Source organism: Rhinolophus hipposideros (assembly GCF_964194185.1).
Source record: "Rhinolophus hipposideros genome assembly, chromosome: 11".
Lineage (NCBI taxonomy): Eukaryota > Metazoa > Chordata > Mammalia > Chiroptera > Rhinolophidae > Rhinolophus > Rhinolophus hipposideros.
Window position 1 is genome coordinate 47,747,608 of NC_138057.1, and position 10,118 is coordinate 47,757,725.

The window sequence follows — 10,118 nt, forward strand, 5'->3', positions numbered from 1 at the left end:
AATAAATGCAAAAACCGCAATTACTTTTGCACTAACCCAATACAAACAGAAAATTCCATTTCATCCATTATCAGTCCATTAGCGCAAGTGAAATGCTAAATCAAGATGACAAAATTAACAATATAGAAAGTTATTAGGTTTGATGATGGGATATTTGAAAAAGAGGTCCAGAGGTCACCTACACTATGGGGAAATATGTCAAATTTACCATCATCATATGACATTATTAAGTAGGAATATACGAGATTATTTTCACCAACCAAGAAAGGAGAGAAACTACACCTCCAGTGCTAACATTTATATTTACTTGTATGCTTAGATCTCTCAGCCTCTTCCAGATGGTCCATTTTCACTTGGGTCTTGCTTGTAAAAAACCTTGTCTGACATATTTTCTTTTGAATTTCAGCATTTTTTGAATTCAATAGCTGAAATCTTCTGTTGGCTGAAACATCTGTCTTGCACAATTATCATTTCTTTTTAGATTTGCAGCCCACATAATCAGAAGAAAACTCACACTAGCACTAAGATGGGGGTAGAGTATATTGAAGAACAAAGGAAATGGCCAGAACTAAATGATTGTGGTATGGGGGGCGGGGTCAGGGAGGAGGAGTCGTGGAAGTGGAAGTGATAGAGAAAGTGAGGTGGTGCTTACAACAGACATATTAAGTGATCTAGCGGTGAGATGAAATTCTTTCTGAGTCTTTCTCTTTTTCTCTATAAACTGCATACCTAATAGTAAACTGTTTTTGGGAACTGTATTAACATATCTGGTTGCCAAGGTAGTAAATGCATACTGATTTATTACTATCATCATAGTATCCAACTTGCTAGGTTGGTCGTATTGCATGAGAATGCAACATGTTCCAAATTTCTTCTAAACACCAGTTCTGCCAGATGTTAAAGGACAAGTAGTAGTAAAATTCTCATTTCTAGGCAACAGAATCTGACCCTGGATGGCTTAAATAGGAAAAGAAGGGTACTCGAATTCATAGTCATGATAGGAAGGCTGGAGAACAGGTGGAAAAAATGGTCAGGAGCCAAGGCAGAAGGCCAGAATGATAGCCGAAACCATGCTAGGGGGACAGCCTGGTGGGGACACCACTGTCACCACCTGTAGACACTTAACACTTTTCTTGCCCCACCAATGGCTCTAAACTTAAGCTTTGTACCTTTCACAGCCACCCAGAACGAATCTCTCATGCTTCTGTGTCTCTGCCACTTACTGCAAAGTCCGAGGAGGGAGAGCCAATGGGCCCTGATAGGCCCTTGTCCTGATGTGAGACCCTAGTTCCCAGGAAGCAACACAGGGTGACTGTTTGCCTATTGGTGAGAGCTGGGACTTGCTTCCCAGGAAGACCCACACAATTGAGAATTCCCTAAACTTAGGAAGCTGCTTCAGAGGCGTGACAGCCAAAAAATAATAAATGACAACAGGATGTCACAAAGGGAAAGTTTCCACTGTTGAAGAGTTTTGAGAAATGCCAGGTTTAATAGATTTCTTTACAGTCAGGCTTTTGATGGGATTGCATGTGCGGTGAATCTCCAGGAGGATTCCAGGACCCCTCCCTCTTCATCCTCCTATGTGAGTGCTCTTTGGAACACGTTTCATGAATCACTACTTTAAAGCAACAAGCAACACCAACCTCAGCAAACCAGTCTCTTTACCAACAAATGACATATTTCTAGGCATGCCCGTTAGAAATGCAGCTTTAGAATCTTTCACGTTGTACTGCTGCCTCTTGGTTGGTTGATTTTTCACGATGAAGGTAAGATTCCTATTGTATGTTAGCAGAACCCACCAAGTCTTTCTCCTTGGGTGTGCAGCCTTGGGTTTAGTCTTCTAGATATATCCCTGCCATGCACTTTTTCTTACCAAAGCACCTCCATTTGTTCCTGGCACATTGTCCAATTTGCCTGAAGCAGTTAACGCAGCTTTAGAAAATGTTTAAGAGAGTCACTTATGTCTGAGAGACCCTGGCTCTACATATAGAGAGGTGGACGCTGCCAAGATTGAAATTCTCTGATAACTCAAAACAAATGTCCTGCTGATTTCTATAGTGCAACCATGTAAGAACATGTAATTCAACAACCAAACAATGAACGACCTCTACAGCCATGTTCAGCATAGGAGATTGCTCCTATCTGTATTCATAGATGATGTCTAAACTTTAGGTCAGAGTCATATTTTGTTTGAAGATTGGTAAGCCGACAAGCATATCCTCACAGGCAAATCCACATCTTAGCTCTCAAGGCAGTAGAAGTAAATACAAGTTATATGCTTGACCTAACTCAGTACTGAAAGTTGAGGTTTAAAAAAACTCCATCATTTAACGTTCTTTTTTTGAACTCCACACTTTTTATCGTTTTCTGAGCCATCCATCCTGAAGAAGCCTTTCCTTCTGTTATTTCCCATCACTCCTGTGTATTTCCCTCACGCTGTTAACCACAACCAGCAAATGTTCGCGTGTTTACTGCCGGTATTGCCCACTAGAATGCAAGATCTATGGGGGTGGTCTTTGTGGGTGGCCCCTCTGTAGCTTTGACCCTTCATACAATGCCCATTTGAGTCTCAGTACATACTTGGATGTAAGGGGGGTATTGAGTGTGCTCAGTAGGCACGAGTGAAGAGTGTAGATCAGAAATGAGGGCAAATCCTGGTACATTCATTGAGAGATAATATGGTTCATTTTGGGTTTGCCAGACAATTCCTCAGCTCTGCTCAAAAACAAGCTCATGGAATACAATACCCAAGTCTTTTTATAGCCTTTGAAAGTTTGAAACTCCCTTGTTAAGACTTCTCTTGTAATAGTTATGCAAATATTTGGGATGTTCAAAGTGTGGATATTTACAGTGTTTAAAATACTTTTCTAATTAACCATTTTATGAGTTGTCTTTACTTTCATACTGAACTTTTTCACTTATCTTTTAGTTAATGCGTTAAAAAACTCTTCCATTTGATTTTCCTTTGAAAGCATTGCTAGTTAATACTGACTCTAAAATTGGGTTTTATTGAACACTGTAAATATGAGGAGATAGCTTCGTGGTCTGCAGGGTCCTAGGGAGAACATGGGGCTCTTTCCACCCACAGTTACAACTTTCTATTCTTCTAGAGTGGAAACATCTTGGTGACCCTGCTCCTGGGCATGGCTTGTCTCTTAGGCTCTGGGGACAGAGGTTGGGTGAGCTCTACTCTCAAGATTGGACGCTACCTCACCTGAATGTAATCCTGTCACAGTGTGGGAGTGCTGTCTGAGCTTCAGAATATCTTGTTAGTGATACAGGATAGACTCTTGCTGGGCAGTAGCCCTAACGAGCCCACCAGCTTGTTGATTAAGCTCACAGGCTATGGAGCCAAACTGCCTAGGTTTGAATCTCAGCTCTTCTGCTTGCTGGCAGGGGGACTTAGCAAATTATGCAACCTGCCTGTGACTTGATTTCCTTACCTGAAAAAGGGAGATGACGGTGATGATTATATCTACTTCAGAGAGCTGTGTTGTAAGGATTAAATAATATACATAAAGCGCTTAGAAAACTGTCTGGCACACCATAAGTGCTTAATAAATGTTACTGATTATTATTGTTATTATTGTAGGTTGAGTATATGGGGGAGGAGGTCTTAGTCCCTACACAGCCCTTTTAACTGAGCCCCCTTTGCCCACAAAAACCCATATTTTGGTAATCAGCATTCAGATTTTTACTTGGGTCCTATTGGTCTACCCACTTCTCTTCTCTCTCCTCCGAACTGGTTGCTTAGCCTACCTTCATTTCAGTTCCACATCCTGCTCTTGACGGATAACTGTTTAGCTGGCTTTCTTGCCCATGGCCTTGAATGGTCTTTCTAGGATATGACTTTTTACATCACAGGTAAAAAGCACCTCCACACTTTCCCTGGCCCTCTGGGGCCATTAGGACACTAGACCTTCCTTGATTAGTGAGATGTGATGATGGAAGTGTGGGGCATTTCTTTTTTGCCCTATAAGTGGGCTTTCATCAATTCTTACATCTTTACTATTGAGCTGTAATAAAATGGTGGTGGCACCATGTACGTGGGGGGAAAAAAGCATTGTCTAAAAGAGGATACCCAGCCACCCAGGTACGAAAGGGAACTAGGTTTGTTTTTCAACACAGCCCCCCTTACGGTATTAGCACCCTTTTCTCTCTGCAAGTCTCTGTCTGCCTCACAGTTGACAGTATTTGGGTGGTGGCCTTGTCTGGGGCTGACCTATTAGATTCTTCCACATAATTGGAACCAGACACAAGGGTGGATTCCAGACCCTTCGTTGAGCACATAGCAATTGAACCCGTATTCATGCAGCGTTGCCATAATCCAGAAAATAATCAGCATTTCTTGGTGCACTGGAGAGTAATTTGTCTGGTCTTCTCCCACGCAAGTTATTCAGTCCTTTGCTATTGAGATGGTGTTTATTGTTTTTCAATTATCTTCAAGCATCCTCATTCTGTGCTGTGTTTCCCTTTAAAACTTCACATTTTCTAGGAGAATAACCCTCAACTGATCATTTTGGTTGTCAGTGCCTGGTGATAAACTAACACAGCTGAAGCTCCCAGAAATTTTTTTGCGTGGCATTTACTGTGTGTTGGGATTTACGGAACAGTGTGTTTCTCCTCTTTAATAAACATGATACACTGTGCTGTGGACTCACCGTGAATGAAGAATTGCTGAGATTTCTGAGTTTTCTCAGAAATGTCACTGCTTGATCTGGACATGTAGTTAGCATGCGTGAGGATAAGGAGAATGAGTTTCATCCACCTCGGGCTCCACACAACATGCTCAGATAATAAATTCCTGGTTAATTTTCTCACTCTGGCTCTGTGAAAACTCTCTGCTCCAAACGGCCATAGTTCTTTTAAAAATTCCCTGGCAGTCCTGCAAGCCAGGAAAGATTTACTTTCAAACAAGAATGCTAGTGTTTGTATCGCTGAGTCCTTTATTTAATTACAATAACACATTGTTTAAATTCAGTTTCCTTTGAAATAAAATAAGGGATTAAATAAAGGGAAAAACATTATGTCAAACTAGAAAACTAGACAAAGTTTTGAGAGACTTAAAACTCTGTTTTTCAAAAATAAAAAAAATTCTAAAGCCTTTGGGAAACCATTTTCCCTACTGGTCAATGTTCACACTGTCGCCTTCATCTAAGAGAGGTTCTTGACCCCCGTCACCTACCTGTATTAGGTCTGAAAGTCAATTGGGCCTCAAATCAGGGTTCTACAGGCCTTCAGAAATGTTAGAATCCAGTGTTTAACTTTATAACCAGAGGGTGTCAGTTTCCTCACTTTAAAAATGGCAGTTTTAGCTGGATATGTGTATCTTTATAATCCAGTTGAAAATTTGTAGCACTGGTAACCTTTCAAATGATGGAAAAAACAGACAGAACTCAAGAAGGGGGGATTATAAGTACACATTGTTATGTAAATTCTGTCTTCCTCCTTCCCTACTGTCTCTTTCCACCCTCCCTCTCTTCCTCCTTCCCTTTCTTCCTTCTTTCCTTCCTTCCATGTTCGAAGCCTTCCTCAGGATAGGAGAGGTTGGTAGTAGACTTGCTAGTAGACTCTGGGAGTAAAAGACAAAAAACACTTCCTTTAATTCTCAGAATACTTCTGGCACTAAATGTGTCACTTTTCCCACACCAAGCAATTCTCTCGTTCTCTGTGGACACTGACTGGGTGTCGTGCAGTTTAACTCCTTTCTACACTTACTGTCTGGAGTTGGCACAGACTCCACAGCTAAAGGGCTGGGTCCCACAACCCTTCGCCCACTTCAGATGCCAAATGCAAACTCCAGGTTGCCACTTGTACTTCTGACCAGCTGGTTCTGACTTGGCGGTTCCTGAAGACTCCTCCTCAGATTTGATAATTTGCTAGGATTGCTCACAGAACTCAGGGGGACATGTATTTACATTTATTATGAAGGATGTTACAAAGGATACAGATGAACGGCCAGATGAAACAGTACATAGGGCAAGGGATGGGAAGGGGCACAGATGTGTCACCCTCCCAGAACTTTCATGTGTTCACCAACCTGGAAACTCTCTGAACCTTGTAGTTTAGGGATTTTTATGGAGGCTTCATCATGTAAGCATGATTGATTATTAAGTCAATCCCCAGCCCCTCTCCCCTCCCAAGAGATTGGGAGGCGTGGGGCTGAAAGTTCCAAGCTTCTAATCATGTTTCCTCTTTCTGGTGATCAGCCCTCATTGAGGACCCATCCAGGAGTCACCCCACTAGAGCAAAGGGTGTTCCTATCACCCAGGAAATTACAAGGGTTTTTGAGTTAGAAACCAGAGTCAAAGGCCAAATATTAGGACGAAAGATAACCCTAGCACCCTAATCACTCAGGAAATTAAAAGGGTTTTGGGAGCTCTGTTTTAGAAATCTAGGGCAGAGACCAAGTATGCATTATTATGTCACAGGGAGACTGAGGGTTAAACTTTATTTTAAAAATTCTCCTTGCCCCAAGTAAAATGAAGAAAAGGCAATAGAAAGGTGTCAGCAGTCCTTGAAGTTTCGGTCAATCCCAGGCTTGATTTATTGATTTATTCATGCTTCACAGTTGCCTTGGTGGCTCGTGCCAAGCCCTGGAGCTCTCAGACTAGGTTCAGAGAGCTGGGTGACGGTCCCTGTTTGAGTTCTTCTGCCATGTCTCCTCATGCCTCAGCCTTGCTTCTGTTAGTGAGGCTGAATGGCCAGGAAGGCTTTGCAGCTGAACCCAACAGTTCACAAAATTCATCTTTATTACCGCTTTCCCTATTGTGTAAATATTTGGAGTTTACTGAGTAATCATATCAGATTTCACAGCTAATGTGTGTGCCAGCTGTCATGAATGATCGTTTCAATCTAGATCATTTAACGAATATTTATGGATGGAGTGAGTAGCTGTTTGGAAAAGGGGGCGCTGGAGCTATGGATGGCAAAGAATTGAGGTTGGGAATGAAGTATGCTCCCAGGAAGCTTCTCCCGTAGTGCAGGGTTGCAGTATATCTCCAAGGTGAGGGGGAAAATGTGTGTACCTTAAGAGAAGAAAAGAGAAAAGAGAGCAAGATATGGGTGGAGAGCAAGGGAGACTGATTTCAGTGGGAAGAACTGGGGGAAACATCTTAAAAGGTGATAATGAAACCCAGCTTAGCAGACCGGGTAGAATTGGAACGTGTACTTGAGACTATGTTAGGGTGGGGCGTCCCAGACATTCAGAGGAAACAGGTGAGTAAGAGAAATGGGAGCTGGCTTGTTGGACTGCAGTGTTGGCGCAGAGAGAAAAATTTGGTTGCGGAGGCCATGTGAGGGTCGAGGATGCTGAGCCTTGACTGTCAGGGGAAGAGGCTGAAGCAACACGAATGCCTGGAAAATAATCTGGGTGGTTCAGGCAGACTGAAAAGGCGGATTGGTGTTGAGTTGGCTGGGTTTGGGTTCTTCAACAAAACCTTTCATCTCCATCTTGTGGGGAACCAAAAATGCCTCTTCAGGTAGTGTCTTGTTGTAGCCATCTTCTTATTATATTCGGCCAGACTCCCTTCCTTGCACAGGACAAGCCCTTCACATCTTACCCTGTAATGGCCATGTTCACCATTGTATTTGAGGAATAACAGCTCCTTAAAGACAGTAGCTAAAAGTCTGTCACCTGCCAGGCACTGTGGGGAGTTTGTTACAGGTCTTATTCTTTTTGATTCTCTTCAAAACCTAATGTGTGAAATATTGTCCCTATTTTTCAGACAAGGGAACTGAGTCTCAGTGCAGTTACGTGTGTCCTAAGATTACCCAACCTGCACGTGGCGGAAAAAATGATTTGCTCCATTGTAGTCCATTCAGTCTTCTATCCAAGCCCTCAGAGCTTTTAATGTTGATAAATAATAGTGACAACAGCTCAACACATCATATGCATTAACTTACAAAAATAACACAAGGAAAGTCCTGTTGCTATTATTCCCATTTTACAAATGAGGCAACTATCTTAAAGATTCATATAATTTGTCCAAGGTCAGAAAACTACCAGGTGGCAAAAGTCAAGCTTTAAACCCAGCCTCAAAGCAATGGTCATAGCTACTCTGCTACAATTGATTATTAGCCCTGTTAGTGCAGGAACCAGGGTCTAGCATAGTACCAGGCATGGAATGGGCACTTACATATTTTTGAATGTTTTATGAATGAATTAAGCAAATGAATGAGTGGGTGAATTAAAGAATGAATGAGTCATGTCGATGACACCAATCCTGAGTTCTTGATTTTCTCCTGAACACTATGCTAGGACTTTGGGGAGTCACTGCCTAGGGAATGAATCATGTGACCTGGCTACGATTATGCAGTCCAGGTAGCCAGGCACCCCAAAGCCATGGAAATGGGGTTAGCTGCTAATCACCACGCTTTTCAGTCAATTAGACTTTGTTTATAGAAACAAATTTTCTAAACCATATTCTAGTGCTACACTAGGTATGTAGCACGCTTTAATAGTAATAATTCAATTGCGGGTAATATGAAAACAATCACAATACTACACAGCGGCATTCTGGTAGTTGATTTTCTAACTAAACTTTATCTCTTCTCAGCTACTACTAGTGAACTTTTAAAAAAATGACTTTTTATTTTAGAATTAGTTTTAGATTTACAGAAAACCTGCGAAGACAGTAGAGAGCGTTTCCAAATACTCCTCGTCCCGATTTGACATTATTGTGATACATCTGCCATGACTAAGAAACCAACATTAGTAGGTAACTAGTTTTTCAAATTTTAGTTGAAATTTACTTTATTCAATTTTACTAGTTTCCCCCCAGTGTCCTTGTGCTGTTCCAGATCCCATCCAGGAGACCACATTACATTTAGTTGTCATGTCTCCTTGCGTTTGATGATCTTGACAGCATTGAGGAGTACTGATGAGGTATCTTATAGAATGTCCCTCAATATGCGTTTGTCTGATGTTTTCAGAGGTGGAATGTCGTTCTCATTATATCATATAAAGACTACCGTTAAAATTTTAAAGCTAAATATTTAAATCTTTTACTTTTGGTGTCATATTCGTTCTTTCACACTTTTGCTGATGGCCTTAGCTAATTCTCATTAGAGAAAACAAGCTTTCATGTTGACGTACTGCATCCTCGCTAAGACTTTAATAGCAAAACATTTTGCAGAGGGTTCTGTTTGTCCACTTCTGCCTTGCCTGGCTAAGACAATCTTGGCTGCACTGGTCAGGTAAGTTTCACCCAGTTGAGAAGTAGAGCACTTTTTTCATGACTGCCGACAGATAAAGGGAGCCCTTCCTAGTTCTCAGTGGTGCAGCTGTTACCCAAGGCCTTTGTGGATGCAACGAGGAAACACTGATACTGATGGGGTAGGTGAAGCTGAGCTGATAAGGGCAAAGCCGTAGGAGAAAATATAAACATGTGTCTGCAACCATGCTTTTCATGGATGGCCCCCAAATCCCATGGTGGTTTGCGTGTTTAGAATATAATTCAATTGCGAGTAATATGAAATCACCATAAATGAGATCACCATAAAGATGATCTCCAAATTGCCTGTGTTTGGAGGTATCCACTGTTCCCTGGACACAAAAACCGGCCTCTCTCATGGACTTGTCCTCAATCAAACTTCCCTGCCTCTTTTTCTGGGAGGGTCCAGCTGGAGCTGTGCTCTTGCTCAAGAATCTACATCCATTATTTCCACTTAAAACGGCTTTTGGGTTTCAACGCTTTATCCATACTGGTGAAACGTGGAATGGTTGTACATTTCAGGAAAGCCAGCAAGTTTGAGATAAATAGAAAGCATCAAGGCAATTTCCAAATGACAACAATCTTTATTGCCCTGTGGGAGACCAAATGGAGCAGACTTGTTCTGGGGCTTGTCTCACTAAGTTATTTATTTATTTATTTATTTATTTATTTATTTATTTATTTATTTATTATTTTTGGTGTATGTCTCTGCGCTTTTAGACAAAACAGTTCGCCTGCCGGGCGAGACACCATCAGACGGTTTATTGCAGACGGTTTTGGCTCAGTCAATAATAAACCATTCTTTAACCTATTAACCTATTTTTAATTTTAGCTCATGAAGTAATAGGAAAATATAGCCACTTTTTGAATGTGCTCTTGGGGAGAGAGAACTAGGGATAGAGA